This window comes from Oncorhynchus tshawytscha, linkage group LG23, assembly GCF_018296145.1.
Source record: "Oncorhynchus tshawytscha isolate Ot180627B linkage group LG23, Otsh_v2.0, whole genome shotgun sequence".
Taxonomy (NCBI): domain Eukaryota; kingdom Metazoa; phylum Chordata; class Actinopteri; order Salmoniformes; family Salmonidae; genus Oncorhynchus; species Oncorhynchus tshawytscha.
Window position 1 is genome coordinate 17040160 of NC_056451.1, and position 14161 is coordinate 17054320.

The following is a 14161-nucleotide window of genomic DNA, read 5'->3' on the forward strand; positions in this document are numbered from 1 at the left end:
ACACCTCAAGCCACTACTGTGCATGACATGCAAATATAGTTCTCTTCCATTTTTGCATGAATTTACATGAAAGGTGGGTAGCCAATGTGACAGTCTATTGCCCTCAGAGTGAACAAGTAGTGTCAAATGCATCCTCATATGGTTGAGATGCAGTTATCAGAGTATTTGTACTAAAGGTTTCCTACATTCCTTAACATGAAGTTAAGATATAGGAACGCTGCGTGCTGAACTAACTACATTTTAAACTGCTCACATTCTAAGAGACTGAGCTGTTGGACAATATTGTAATGTTCTAGATTGTTAGTTACAGCCCTCTGCCTTCGCCTGAATCCTTCCCTGAGATCCTTCTATCTTCAGGCGTCTAACTGAGCCAGGTGCTAGGCTTCACCTGTAATGGCTTGTGGAGGGGTTACAAAGAATATAACATCTTCTCTCAATTAAAGGGAGAGGAAGAGCTCTCTGGCATATTGCCTTTAAGGATCTCTCCTTTCTGTGTCTATTCTCATGGGTACATATGCTATGCTTCGCTGCTTGCTCTCCTCTCTCTTCTCTTAGTCTCAGTCATCTCTCAAATGAGCTGCTGGCTGTTAGCAACTTCACACAATACATCATTAAAGCCTAGCTGAACTCCAGTAACGTATTCTGGTTTTATTGAGCTGCCTGTTTTACTGTGATACGAACATACTTCATATTCGCCAAACCTATAGATAAACAAGAAAGCTGGCAATAAATTCTCTGCTATTTCCATCAGGGACTCATCTTGCACTGCACGGCTTAATTTACCAACCACCTGGTCATTAAGCAGTTTTGCTTGTATATATACAGTAGTAGTGTAAAAACCCCATTGGCAACTTCCACAGAAAGGCATTTTAGCTCTTGTTTTCTACTGAGGGAGGAAAGGGACTTAGTTGTATTCTGCGTCTTAACGATATACTGCCATTTAAAGACAGAAACCAGCTCTAATGTCTCACCCAACCAGAGAAAGCCTTACGAGGTGAAATAAAATAGGGACTAAGAGAAAAGAGCAATGTGAGGGAGAAAGAAAAGAGAAAGCTGGGTAGTTTTGATGCATGTCAGACCTCGTGTTCCTCTACAGGGTCAGGAAGGCAGTATAAAGCATTTGAAGGCAGAAATAAACCCTGATTGTTTCATGGGTCTCTACTTCATTCACCCAAGAGGGGCTCTCAGTCATTCTCATGAAGTATGACCTCTAGGGACTATTAAATCTCTTCTCTCTGTGTTAGATTGTGAAACCACAGAGGTGAATGAATTACCCAATGGCATGGCAGCTCTAAGGCATTAACGTCACCTGTCTTTCTCTCTCACACTTTGAAATCCAAGCTGGAAACACGTGACCTTCTTGTGTGATATTGATATGCCCTCGATGGAATCGAAAAGGGTCTTTCAAACACGTCACTCGCAGACTTCTGTATCTAGATCAAGGCGTCTTCCATGATTGTAGCATACATTCAAACTTAGCTAATACTGTAAGTCATGCGGTCTCACCACTTGAAAAAGTCCCAAGATGCAGAGATTCATTGGGATTATTCCATAAAGCTTGCACTTGTGGTGCTGTCTGTCTTAGTAGTAGCAGAGATTGTCAGGGCTGGCAGGTGTGTCATGTGATGATTACACCAATGAGGAGCGTAGTGTTCAGGAGTCAGAGGGGACGAGTGGTAACTGCATGCAAACTGTGTTAGCTAGCTGAGCTAAAGCCTAGGATTCAAGATGGAGGAGCTAATGCGATTCTTCAGGTCTCAGGCAGGGTTTCTCATCACCAGTGGTGTAGTGGAGGATAAACACAGTTTATGCACCTTTTTTTACATTTTGAGCAAGTGTTTACCCATTTATTGCCAAGAAAATTCTTTGGTTACTGGTGTTACTTTATTCATGAGTAACTGCGGTCAGAGTTGACTTTTTTTTTTTTGGGGGTTGAACAAAGCTAGATCAGCTTTAATATTGAGGATCAATTTATGGTTCTATAAATGTTTTGTTTTACACTACCACCCCTCCCCTGATTGGAGTAAACTAACTAGGGCCGGGACGATATCAGTATCGCAAACACAAAGCAGACCTAACTCCTGCTGTGTAAAATGATGTGTGTTATAGCTGAAAATAAATCAATGTGACTCTGGATGACAGCATAATGGGGTGGCAGGTAGCCTAGTGTTTAGAGCGTTGGACTGGTAACAGAAAGGTTGCTAGATCAAATCCCTGAGCTAACAAGGTAAAAATCTGTTGTTCTGCCCCTGAACAGGCAGTTAACCCAGTGTTCCTAGGCCTTCATTGAAAATAAGAATTTGTTCTTTAACTGACTTGCCTCGTTAAATAAAAAAAATAATGGTGTCTGTTTCTAACATTAGGGCTGTTTTCTTGTTTTGTTTTCTTACCACGGTACTTACGAGTATAGCTGATACTGGTATCATCCCGGCCCTACAACTTACAGCTATTTTCACTCATATGTACAGTACATGTAGTCAAATAATTATGCATATATTCAACATTTCCTGATCAGGGTTTTTCAGATCCCCTAACAGTACAGTTTGCAGTTCTAGCTGAACACTGATATAAAAGAGAGCTACCTACCTTTTTTTTTACCACGACATCATGTCAGCTTGGGTTATCCAACCACATCCATTCCATAGTCTGGTGAGAGGTGGTGAGTCTGTAGTGCTGGTCCCCAGAGCTAGACAGAGGCAGCAGCCAGAGGGACCGGGCGGTCCCATCTACTGTGGCTCTCAGTGGGTCTACTGTGGGTCTAATGTGTGTCTCTATGGGTCTACTACGGGTCTCTATGGGTCTACTGTGGGTCTTCTGTGGCTCTCTATGGGTCTACTGTGGGTCTGATGTGGGTCTCTGTGGGTCTCTATAGGTGTACTTTGGCTCTCTATGGGTCTACTGTGGGTCGCAAGAGAAGTGACACAATTTCACCTGGGTAATATTTCCTGCAAACCTGGATTTCTTTCAGCTGAATAAGCAGGTTTAAAAATATATACTTCTGTGTATTAATTTTAAGAAAGGCATTGATGTTTATGGTTAGGTACACGTTGGAGCAACGACAGTCCTTTTTCGTGTATGCGCACCGCAAGGATTATATGCAACGCAGGACACGCTAGACAAACTAGTAATATCATCAACCATGTGTTGTTATAACTAGTGATTATGATTGATTAAGTTTAATGCTAGCTAGCAACTTACCTTGGCTTCTTACTGTATTCGCGTAACAGGCGGGCTCCTCGTGAGGCAGGTGGTTAGAGCGTTGAACGAGTTAACCGTAAGTTTGCAAGATTGAATCCCTGAGCTGACAAGGTAAAAATCTGTCGTTCTGCTCCTGAACAAGGCAGTTAACCCACCGTTCCTAGGCCGTCATTGAAAATAAGAATGTGTTCTTAACTGACTTGCCTAGTTAAATAAAGATTAAATAAAGGTGTAATAAAAAAGTAAAAAATCGGCAAAATCAGCATCCAAAATGACAGATTTCCGATTGTTATGAAAACTTGACATCGGCCCTAATTAATCGTCCATTCCGATTAATCGGTCGATCTCTAGTCTCTATAGGTGTACTGTGGGTCTGCTGTGACTCTCCATGGGTCTACTGTGGCTCTCTATGTGTCTACTGTGGGTCTCTGTGGGTCTACTGTGATCTCTATGGGTCTACTGTGGGTCTACTGTGGGTCTACTGTGATCTCTATGGGTCTACTGTGGGTCTGCTGTGGGTCTACTGGGTCTCTGTGGGTCTCCTGTGGGTCTACTGTGGGTCTACTGTGATCTCTATGGATCTACTGTGGGTCTGCTGTGGCTCTCTATGGGTCTACTGTGGCTCTCTATGGGTCTACAGTGGTTCTCTATCGGTCTCAATGTGTCTGCTGTGGGTCTCTGTGGCTCTCTATGGGTCTACTGTGGGTCTGCAGTGGCTATCTGTAGGTCTACTGTGATATTTATGGGCCTCTGTGGGACTGTTGTGGCTCTCCATGGGTCTACTGTGGCTCTCTATGGGTCTACTGTGGGTCTGATGTGTGTCTCAGTGGGTCTTCTGTGGGTCTCTATAGGTGTACTGTGGGTCTGTTGTGACTCTCTATGGGTCCACTGTGGGTCTCTATGGGTCTACTGTGGCTCTGTTGTTGGTCTCTGTGGCTCAATGGGTCTACTGTGGGTCTACTGTAGTTCTCTATGGGTCTACTGTAGTTCTCTATGGGTCTACTGTGGCTCTGTTGTTGGTCTCTGTGGGTCTACTGTGGCTCTCTGTGGGTCTCCTGTGGGTCTATTGTGATCTCTATGGGTCTACTGTGGCTCTCTATGGGTCTACAGTGGTTCTCTATCAGTCTCAGTGTGTCTGCTGTGGGTCTCTGGCTCTCTATGCGTCTACTGCGGGTCTCTATGGGTATACTGTGGATCTCAGTGGGTCTACTGTGGCTCCGCTGTGGGTCTACTGTGGCTCTCTATGGGTCTACTGTGGGTCTCTATGGGTTTACTGTGGGTCTACTGTGGGTCTCTATGGGTTTACTGTGGGTCTTCTGTGGTTCTCTATGGGTCTAATGTGGCTCTCTATGGGTATACTGTGGATCTCAGTGGGTCTACTGTGGCTCTGCTGTGGGTCTCTATGGGTCTACTGTGGGTCTCTATGCGTCTACTGTGGCTCTCTATGGGTCTACTGTGGTCTCTATGGGTTTACTGTGGGTCTTCTGTGGTTCTCTGGGTCTAATGTGGGTCTCTATGGGGATACTGTGGATCTCAGTGGGTCTACTGTGGCTCTACTGTGGGTCTCTATGGGTCTACTGTGGGTCTCTATGGGTCTACTGTGGGTTTACTGTGGCTCTCTATGGGTCTACTGTGGCTCTCTATGGGTCTACTGTGGGTTTACTGTGGCTCTCTATGGGTCTACTGTGGCTCTCTATGGGTCTACTGTGGGTTTCCTGTGGCTCTCTATGGGTCTACTGTGGGTCTCTATGGGTCTACTGTGGCTCTCTATGGGTCTACTGTGGCTCTCTATGGGTTTCCTGTGGGTCTACTGTGGGTCTCTATGGGTGTCTATGGGTCTACTGTGGGTCTACTGTGGGTATCTATGGGTCTACTGTGGGTCTCTATGGGTCTACTGTGGGTCTCTATGGGTCTATTGTGGGTCTCTATGGGTCTACTGTGGGTCTCTATGGGTCTACTGTGGGTTTACTGTGGCTCTCTATGGGTCTACTGTGGCTCTCTATGGGTCTACTGTGGCTCTCTATGGGTTTCCTATGGGTCTACTGTGGGTCTCTATGGGTCTACTGTGGGTCTCTATGGGTCTACTGTGGGTCTCTATGGGTCTACTGTGGGTCTATATGGCTAGGGAGTGATGGACGATGCTGGGGGAGAACAGTGGTGCATTACAGTTGTCCAGCAGGACTAGCAGACAAGAGGAAAGAGAGAGAGTAAAACTTGTGGGGAAGAGCATGACAGGAAATCTGGACGACTGTAGGACAGAGATAGGGTCACATCTTCAGCCTTTATCAAAGAGGAAAGCAGATTTCACAGCTGATGGAAGGCCGTGGCAGCAGCCCCAGGTCGCAGGGGTGCTGAGTTTGTTGTGAGGTACTGTAGCTATCCACACACAGCCTGCTGCTGCTACAGGAACCTGTTAACAGGCACATACTCCTCTGGTTAGACACTCCAACCAAAGTTGTACTTCATGCTTTATCGGTGTTAGATGATCACACTAGGTCTAAATGTCCGTCCCTTTTTCCTCATGTATATATGTATATTGTCTTCAAAGAAAGAAAAATAAGTGGTACGTCAATCACGGAATACGTTGAACTGAATTCAGGTTCTCAGTGCATTGTATCAACCATAGAAATATAATGTTCTTTCATTAAAGTCATTTATCCCAGAAGGACTCAGGGACTGAAGTGTAAACAAAGTAATTGCCTTGGGTTGGAGTATTGTATAGTGTGTGAAGGGAGAGAAGAGAGAGAGAGGGAGAGGTCACATAGAGAGAGAGGGAGAGGCAGAGGGCAAAGAGAGAGTGAGAGAGAGAGAGAGAGGGAGAGGGCCCAGAGAGAGAGAGGGAGAGGCAGAGGGCAAAGAGAGAGTGAGAGAGAGAGAGAGAGAGGAGAGAGGGCCCAGAGAGAAAGGCCGAGGGCCCAGAGAGAGAGAGGGGGAGGGAGAGGGCCCAGAGAGAGAGACCAGAGAGAGAGAGAGAGAGAGAGAGAGAGAGAGAGAGAAATCATTGAGCGAGAGCCCAGACAGAAATAGAAAGTGAGCTGCCCAAAGCTGCAACCCCAGCTTGTCAGTACCCTGTTTGGTTGTGTTCTGTTCTTCCCAGGGTTGGGCAAGTTTCTCCTCTCTGACTGATGGAGCTGCCAGCGCTCAGCCTCATCCTTCACTTCTCTCACTTCTTCCCCTGATCAATCAGACTATTAAGCTCCAATTACATCAGCCAGCCCCGCCACACAACCAGGTGAGCGACAAGCACATTCAGCCAGCCCAGCCCAGACACGCACGGCCCAACCAGCCAACACTCCCAAATTAACCCAAATGAATAGTGACACTGAGACATAAATGTCTGCAATCGAGGGCTTAATGACATGTCTGTGTCGAAGCTATTGAGTAGCAGGTGTCTTAAAAGTAGTAATTACACAAAGCGGGACAGGATGTGAAAAAAGGCCCACGGCTGGGCCAGAGTAGGCCCCAGTGTTGTGGTTAGCTGGGTTCTGTCTCTAGGTGTTGATAATTGATTCAGGCTAATAATAAGCTGCGGATTTGGAGGCCTGTCTGTTCTAGATGCGTGTTACTGAGGCTGGAGCCTCCTGCTCTATGCTCATAATGCTCATTATAAAGGTCTATTGTAAGGCCTGGTTTCAGTGACTGCTGATCTTTTTACTTTAGCCCTCAGTCGGTATTGATACAAAGATATTTAGGACAGTATACGTATTGAGGGCAACCCCTAAAACAGACAGAAAACATGGTATGTTTCTACAACAGGAGGCAGGTGAATTTATATCATTATTGGTCATATCCTGGGAACACTACATTTGTTATTGTTGTTCCTTATATATCAGAAGGAAAGAGACAATGTTTTTGTATATTGTAGGCTATATTGTCTGTAACATTTGCTCCGATGTGATGTGTTTCTGAGTGGAGAGACAGGAAGCCACATCGGGGAAGCAGCTGGCAGTGGAAATGTTGTCGCATGTGAAGCAAAGGGCATAGACAAATCCTGTGTCATGTTCTTAACAATAATGTGTGTTCACATTAAGATATTAAGACATTGTTTTAGTTTCAATCTACATTTCTGTCATGGATTTTGTGGGAAATATGTGTATTATATACTGCAACCATGTGATTGAGGCTAGCTGCTACAGTATTCTTTATCGTATGTAGTATTATGTGTGTTTTCTGAGAAGAGTAGACTCTCCTTTTGGTTGTGAACAGAGAGTCTTACCTAGAGAGTGGAGACAAAAAGGGAAATGACAAGATACTGTCCTAATTTGCACCTGGGAGAGAGGTGGTGTCTGTCAGGCCCAGGAGGGTTTTTATAGTGTCATTTAGAACAGGGTGAGAAATGAGGTCCTGCCGTCCATGCTCCAAAAAAAGCACCCAAAAATTATTCAAGCCATCACTCAGACATTTATCTCCTCCCGGTTCCCACCCTCTCCCGTCAATATGTTTATTGTTAGCTACCCCCTAAACTTGAACAAGTGGTGGCGCGGATTTTTCTGCTCCGAAATTATATTTTTCTTCTTGTCATTGCTTCATTAATCAAGAGAAGGCATTCTGAAAAATGTTTTGTTTTGGAGGCTGCAATCTATTTTTTGTGTGTGTGTGTGTTGTTGTTAATCTGCGCCCGTGGCAGGTTTCCCCTTCGAAACGCAGCGCTAAGCAGCGGTATCGCAGGCCTATTGTTGTAGCCTCTGTCATAGCAAGGAGAGCCTGATGCAGGCCTGGGCGAGCCTGATAAGGAAAGAGGATTCAACATGGCTGGAAAGGAGAATCAGTGGGACTTGAGAGTGGAGTACGGATGGGGCAGACGCGCACACAGACGTCCGCGCGCATGCGGGTGTGCGCCCACACACATGTACTCGCGTGCACACAAACGCATACACACACTCACACGTAGGCATGAACACACATGCAAGCACACAAATCATCATCATCATCACACTGGCACATGCCCAGGCAATTATTTACAGTACAACATCCAATTACATATGCAAGAAGACACCCCATGAGATAGTAGTTACAGTACACCACCTCTCTGCTACTGCTTACTGGCAACACACTGACTGCCACAGCACCATACAGCACACTAAGAAGTAACCAAAAAACAACAATGTATTTGATTTCTTGTATTTTGTATATAAAGTCGACCTATCCTTTCTGTCTGAAAGTAATACCCTCTTGGATGTGGTTGGTAAAACCAGACAATTATCTGCACTAACCGGATTTGAATTTCTATGTTGGACACACAAATAATTTTGGCACAAAGAATGTGGCTCCATCTAATGAAATAATGGCCCCAAATTTTAGGCTGGGAACCAATTTGTGATTGCATGCATCAATTATTTCTTGGGCTTAAACCAATATTAAGACTGGGGTCTCTTCAGATGGGTAAAATGGTAATTATCTGGCGGTCTCTCTGACATTCACTGCGCCCCACATTTCTATCAACACTGTTATTGACCAGCACACACATTAAAGAGTTCACGTTATACCGCATTATTTTGATAAAGAAAACACATATTCCTCTGAATTCATCCCTCTCTCAGTCTAAACCATCAGCTCGATGACAAAGATCTGACAACAACGCTTGGTTAGGCATACTTGTGAGTCGAATGGAGACTAGGGTTATGACCTGTGTCAGAGGGGGGTGTCCAGGCCCCGGGGCCATTGTTTGGTGTCTTTCTAAGCTCCTTTCTATGGCTCCTCTCTCTGTGCTCTGCTGGGATCCATCCTGTGGCCATGCCGCCATGCCGTGGTGTATTAGCTGTGAAGGGCTCAGTGCTGCTCAGTGCTACTGGGGTTGGGGCTGTTGGGGCTGAGCTCCACTGTTTGAGATAATGCATGGTTGACTTGATCTACAAGTGAACCTGACATTCTCCTGTCCTTACATCACCACAAACAGATATGGCTGGTCCCCAGATAAGGAAGGCAGAATTCACTGACTTGCTTTGTGCCTTGCAGCCCTGCTGTGATGGCTACATAGTTTGCTCAATCTCACTATACATACAGGGAATGGATCTGTACACTAAATGTTACAGTGAGAACGGACGCTTTTTATGTTGAGTTGGGGCTTCAAATAGATATGCCAATTGAGAGAGAGAGAACATACACTGAGTGTACAAAACATTAGGAACAGCTCTTTCCATGGCATAAACTGACCAGGTGTTAAATCTACTTCACTTGTTAAATCTACTTCAATCAGTGTAGATGAAGGGGAGGAGACAGGTTAAAGAAGGATTTTTAAGCCTTGAGACAATATAGTTTGTGTGTGTGTGTGCAATTCAGAATGGGAATGGACAAGACAGAACATTTAAGTGCCTTTGAACGGGGTATGGTCGCACCGGTTTGAGTGTGTCAAGAACTGCAACGCTGCTGGATTTTTCATGCTCAACAGTTTCCCGTGTGTATCAAGAATGATCCACCACCCAAATGACATCCAGCCACCTTGATACAACTGTTTCAAGCATTGGAGTCAACATGGGCCAGTATCCCTGTGCAACGCTTTCGACACCTTGTAGTGTCGACAAATTGAGGATGTTCTGAGGGCAATAGGGGGTGCAACTCAATATTAGGAAGGTGTTCTTAATGTTTTGTGCAGTCTGTGTATAACATTAAGTACAGAAGTGTAGAATGCTTATGCTCCTCAATAAACATAAACATAACAATAAACATAATCGTCAATAAACATAATTCGACACCTGCTATAAACATGAACATTCAGGACCATTTGATTAATTCGGCAAGATATATTGCATACTGTAAAAGAAGGAAATGTGTGAAATTTTAACTTGATCTAAATCATTTGAAGCGAGGTACACTGTGTCTACAACACATCATAACCCAACAAGTACCCAATCTAGCGGAAACATTCATTGACATTCCTAAACCTTAGAGGAAAGTCATAGTGTGTAACTTAGAAAAGTCAATGTGAGCGTCTATGTCAAACGAAAGAGTAGATATCCATTAACATACACAACAGACCTCCATTGCAGTTGGAGGGAAAACAGAAAAGTGAAAAGAAGTCGAGTGGTGCCAGCTGCTTTGCCATCTGTCTCTGTCATGGCAGTACTTGTGATATGTTGAAACAACTTCCCTGAGAAGTGCTCCAGATAATCTGTGATTGTTTCCATTTGCAAACTCCTGATAGTATTGTACATTACAGTGGGGACTAAAGTTATTTATGGTGCTGGTTAAAGTTTTAGAGTACTGACCATCATTCCCTTCAGCAGTAACACACACACACACACACACACACACACACACACACACACACACACACACACACACACACACACACACACACACACACACACACACACACACACACACACTTACACAACACACACACACTCTGTCTCGTCTATAATTACCTAAAACATATGTTACAGTGCTTCATCATCCTTATCATTATGTTATCAGTATTGTGAAGAACTTTCAGTCCTAGACAAATATGTTGCTCATCCCACTAGAATGCATCATTACGTGCAGGCCGCATGGTCTGCTGGTCTACAGTAGGTACATGTATGCAACCCTGGAGACCGGGGTTCAATCCCCGTCTTCCCACTTTGTCTCCTCTTAATCTGTCTTCCCCGCCGTTTCTAATCTGTCTGAATAAAGCAAAAATGCCTAAGTAAGATATCTTTAAGAAAGCATCATAACATGTAGGCTGCTTGATGTTTTCAGGACCCTTTGATGCCATGCCACTGATGACATCCATTATTTATAGCATGCTGCCACCACATCACATCTCCCCACACGTAAACCAGGCCACTCTAAGACCCACTCTGAAATTGCACTTTATTCCCTATATAGTGCACTACATGGGCCCTAGTGAAAAGTAGTGCACTATATAGGGAATGAATAGGGTGCCAGTTAGGATGCAGACTAAGTCTCTACGTGGGGTTGGCCTAGGCTGGGCTGCTGCGTTCTCTTTGCTCTTGGTTGCGCTGGTGGAGGAGTCGAGGAACACAGTGGAGGCTTTGCTTGCTTCACCTCCTCCAGCGAAGGCGAGTCCCTGCTGCCGGCCTCCAGCCCCCCAGTACTCCAGCCCCCCAGCCTTGCTAGCCTGGCTCGGGGGCCACCAAAGCCCAAAGACAAAACCCTGTCAAATGACTCCAGATGGATGAACGGCAGAAAATGAAAGTATTCCGTGAAGAATGCTGATTTGGTCGGTGGTCACATGGGGCTTCTATCAGCGGAGGCTTTGAGATAAAGAACCCAGATAAGACCAGAGGAGAGGAGGCCTGGACAGTGTCGGCTTCACCGGCCTGGTGGTCCAGCACATAGCAGTGTGTGTGGGTGTTTGTATGTGTCTGTGCGAATGTGTGTTTGTGTGTGTGTGTGTGTTTATGAGGCTGTCAAAACAGGAATATTACACCACAGGGTCGTCAGGAAACTAATTGGGTAACAAAGACCATTTCCCGTCCTGGAACCCCATCTTTTAACAGTCCGTGTGCTGAGACTGTGATAAGGGAGTTCACGTCTAATACATTTAGTGGGGGCAAGTTCACCATCTTTATCTTATTTACTTACGTCAGTGTAAATATGGCCGGTCTTTAAAGGGGATTTATTAAGACCCCCGTTTCTCTAAAGTGCACGCGAGAATCAAACTGTTTCTGTGTCATAGGTATACAATCAAATGATTATGCAAATATCAGTAGGTAAGGATTTTTCCGCGGTTCGGGGATGGCCAAGAGGGTTGTGCAAAACAGCTTCCTGAAATATAATGCCACGTAGATGCTTTTTTTTATTGCATCGTGATTTCTGACTTCACAGAGAAGAAATAAGAGTTCAAAGGAACGTATTAAAATCCAAGGCTGTACCTTAAACCTCAATGCCCCTTTATCTGGGCTTTTATACCTTAAACCTCAATGCCCCTTTATCTGGGCTTTTATACCTTAAAGGGGAATTGAGGTTTATCCGGGCTTTTATACCTTAAACCTCAATGCCCCTTTATCTGGGCTTTTATACCTTAAAGGGGAATTGAGGTTTATCCGGGCTTTTATACCTTAAACCTCAATGCCCCTTTATCTGGGCTTTTATACCTTAAACCTCAATGCCCCTTTATCTGGGCTTTTATACCTTAAACCTCAATGCCCCTTTATCTGGGCTTTTATACCTTAAACCTCAATGCCCCTTTATCTGGGCTTTATACCTTAAACCTCAATGCCCCTTTATCTGGGCTTTTATACCTTAAACCTCAATGCCCCTTTATCTGGGCTTTTATACCTTAAACCTCAATGCCCCTTTATCTGGGCTTTTATACCTTAAACCTCAATGCCCCTTTATCTGGGCTTTTATACCTTAAAGGGGAATTGAGGTTTATCCGGGCTTTTATACCTTAAACCTCAATGCCCCTTTATCTGGGCTTTTATACCTTAAAGGGGAATTGAGGTTTATCCGGGCTTTTATACCTTAAACCTCAATGCCCCTTTATCTGGGCTTTTATACCTTAAACCTCAATGCCCCTTTATCTGGGCTTTTATACCTTAAACCTCAATGCCCCTTTATCTGGGCTTTTATACCTTAAACCTCAATGCCCCTTTATCTGGGCTTTTATACCTTAAACCTCAATGCCCCTTTATCTGGGCTTTTATACCTTAAACCTCAATGCCCCTTTATCTGGGCTTTTATACCTTAAACCTCAATGCCCCTTTATCTGGGCTTTTATACCTTAAACCTCAATGCCCCTTTATCTGGGCTTTTATACCTTAAACCTCAATGCCCCTTTATCTGGGCTTTTATACCTTAAACCTCAATGCCCCTTTATCTGGGCTTTTATACCTTAAACCTCAATGCCCCTTTATCTGGGCTTTATACCTTAAACCTCAATGCCCCTTTATCTGGGCTTTTATACCTTAAACCTCAATGCCCCTTTATCTGGGCTTTTATACCTTAAACCTCAATGCCCCTTTATCTGGGCTTTTATACCTTAAACCTCAATGCCCCTTTATCTGGGCTTTTATACCTTAAACCTCAATGCCCCTTTATCTGGGCTTTTATACCTTAAACCTCAATGCCCCTTTATCTGGGCTTTTATACCTTAAACCTCAATGCCCCTTTATCTGGGCTTTTATACCTTAAACCTCAATGCCCCTTTATCTGGGCTTTTAACCTCCTCAATGCCCCTTTATCTGGGCTTTACCTAAACCTAATGCCTTTAAACCTCAATGCCCCTTTATCTGGGCTTTATACCTTAAACCTCAATGCCCCTTTATCTGGGCTTTTATACCTTAAACCTCAATGCCCCTTTATCTGGGCTTTTATACCTTAAACCTCAATGCCCCTTTATCTGGCTTTTATACCTTAAACCTCAATGCCCCTTTATCTGGGCTTTATACCTTAAACCTCAATGCCCCTTTATCTGGGCTTTTATACCTTAAACCTCAATGCCCCTTTATCTGGGCTTTTATACCTTAAACCTCAATGCCCCTTTATCTGGGCTTTAATATCTGGGCTTTTTAAAAACCTCAATGCCCCTTTATCTGGGCTTTTTTATACCTTAAACCTCAATGCCCCTTTATCTGGGCTTTTATACCTTAAACCTCAATGCCCCTTTATCTGGGCTTTTATACCTTAAACCTCAATGCCCCTTTATCTGGGCTTTTATACCTTAAACCTCAATGCCCCTTTATCTGGGCTTTTATACCTTAAACCTCAATGCCCCTTTATCTGGGCTTTATACCTTAAACCTCAATGCCCCTTTATCTGGGCTTTATACCTTAAACCTCAATGCCCCTTTATCTGGGCTTTTATACCTTAAACCTCAATGCCCCTTTATCTGGGCTTTTATACCTTAAACCTCAATGCCCCTTTATCTGGGCTTTTAACCTCAATGCCCCTTTATCTGGGCTTTTATACCTTAAACCTCAATGCCCCTTTATCTGGGCTTTTATACTTAAACCTCAATGCCCCTTTATCTGGGCTTTTATACCTTAAACCTCAATGCCCCTTTATCTGGGCTTTTATA

At 44.3% G+C, this 14161-nt stretch overlaps 1 protein-coding gene across 1 annotated transcript in view; it reads left to right on the top strand.

The window, feature by feature from the left end:
• The window catches only part of LOC112222801 (zinc finger protein ZFPM2-like), a 167398-nt gene that overhangs the window by 82072 nt on the left and 71165 nt on the right, over positions 1 to 14161 (top strand). The gene's annotated exons all lie outside the window — the stretch shown is intronic.